The following is a 2,262-nucleotide window of genomic DNA, read 5'->3' on the forward strand; positions in this document are numbered from 1 at the left end:
TTGAATAAGATTCTGGTGAGGCTTGACAGGGTTAATGCTGAGAGGATGTTTCCCTTCATAGGGGAATCTAGAACTGGGGGACAAAGTTTCAAAATAAGGGTCTTCTATTTAAGATAGAGATGGGGAGGTATTTCTTCCCTTAGATTTTTGGAATTCACTACCCAAAGAACTTTGGAGGCTGGGTCACTGAAGATATTCGAGGCGGAGTTAGACAGACTTTTGATCTACAAGGGAGCCAAAGCTTATGGGGAGGGGGGAAATGTGTGGGAGGCAGGAATGTGGAGTTAAAGCCACAATAAGGTCAGCCATGGTATTATTGAATGGGGTCAATGGACCAAATAGTCTACTTCTATTCTTATTTTGTTATGTTCTTAGAATGGGTTTTCCAAATATCACGCATTGAATATTTTTTTTCCATCTAGGCTCTTGTGCACAGTCTGGAGACATTTCAAGTAGAAATCTGTTTCACAACATTTCAGCCTACCTGAGTTGGTAGTGTAGTTGGGGTGTGAGAGAGATTGAGTTTTGGAGGTCCTGCTTTTGTATATAAGGTCCCAATCATGTGTGGACCGCTTTCCTCTGGTGTTTGGAGTGACCAGTGGTGGGCGTTGCAGCCAATGGTGACCTGGTGGAGAAGATTGTGGGAGTAATCGCCCAAAGGTGGTCAGAGGAGGTGCTTGATGCTGATCAAGTGACAGCAAATGGGATTGAACGATTGAGAGTTCACATGGTAGCTTGTTGACCCTGGAGGGAATACTCCTGCTGCTCCACCAGCTGTCTCACAACCAGGGCTGTAAAGGCATTAAAATTTTTGATGAAGTCCTCAACAACCCGATAGGCTGCACAAGGAGACTAAATGAGTTGAAGCAGAATGACTGTAACAATGAAGGCGGCCAGGTTCAGCACAACATTTAAATTACCAATATGGTTATAACAAGTGGATTGATCACTCTCCACATATACCACCACCATTAAAACAAAAACCCAAGGATGTGAGGCAGGTAAGTTTCCTGTTCCACTTTCATTTTGTACTTCAGCCTCTGAATCACCCCAATCCGACATAGGGCATTATGATTGATGATTTGTGTGATCAGTAATTTTGCATATATGTCTCTCTGTGGTGTTAACTAAGTCATTGGAAATGATAATGAGTAGTTTAGGCAAGAGTACATGTGGTGATAATGTTTTGAAAGTCTAAAATATAGAACGCTTCACGAAGTTGCATGTCATCCTTGCGCTGGGGCCGTGCTAATCTTCTCTGTATCGTTCCAATTTTAGTATATGTGCTCCCGAAGCAAACACGCACATGTAGTCATGGTGCACTATCTGCCACTTGCTCTTAATTCAACAATAAATGCATCATCCCAACACTCTACATTCTACCAGATAAAGAATACCTGAAGAGTCAATTATCCTCCTTCAATTTCAAGAACAGTAATTTTAGTTAGCAACCCTTTGTGGAAACTAGCAATTGTTTTCTGGGAGTTAATATGCCATATAGATATTCACATATTCCCTAAAATTCCAAAGTCTTCTACTTTAGCTACTTCCTAAACAAAACTACTTGTTTCATTAAAAATGGCCCACACTTTAAAAATTCATCTTGGTTGCATCCAATCACCTCCTTATTAAAAAATAAACTATCATAATTTAAAAGATGGCTTCATTTTTCTGAACCCATCTTCCACGACATTATTACATTACCGGATTGCATGCATTAACATAACAATATATACTCAAATTCTTGGTATCAACAGAAATCATTGTAGTCCAGGTTTTTTTAAATGTCCATTTTTTCCTTTAAGTATCAATCTCTCGACAATGCATCTACAATCAGCTTCCCTTGTGCTGCTACAAGAATAATCTGTAGATTAAATGTTTGCAGTAAGAAACTCCATCTGAATAGCCTTGCACTTCTGTCTCAAAATTTGTCCAGAAACTTTACAGGATTGTGGTCTGTAAAAACAATTGTTTCCGACCAGTTGTTTGCAACATAAATCGTACCGCTCAATTTCTATGCCAGTGGCTGCTTTCAGGGCTCCACAGGTGACCTCTGTGGGATTCCAGATTCCACCACCCACAAATGCATCCATGAGGTCAGGGATGCCATCTTCTCCATTACACACAACTTTGTACATTTCACCCAGGAGCGGGACAGCCAGGATGCAAGGGCCATTGGAATCACCCTGATCTCGGGATTCCCACAGGCGCCAGTTGCAATTGACTACGCTCATGTGGTGCTCAGGTCACCATCGCTATACT

General features: G+C 41.2%; 1 non-coding gene across 1 annotated transcript; it reads right to left on the reverse strand.

The window, feature by feature from the left end:
- Positions 1-1,195: 1,195 nt before the first annotated feature.
- On the reverse strand, positions 1,196-1,302 carry LOC144671865 (U6 spliceosomal RNA). The gene has a single exon (XR_013574035.1). It is a non-coding gene; the product is annotated as a U6 spliceosomal RNA (small nuclear RNA).
- Positions 1,303-2,262: the final 960 nt, after the last annotated feature.

The sequence above is a fragment of the Cetorhinus maximus genome, chromosome 34 (genome assembly GCF_964194155.1).
Source record: "Cetorhinus maximus chromosome 34, sCetMax3.hap1.1, whole genome shotgun sequence".
Classification (NCBI taxonomy): domain Eukaryota; kingdom Metazoa; phylum Chordata; class Chondrichthyes; order Lamniformes; family Cetorhinidae; genus Cetorhinus; species Cetorhinus maximus.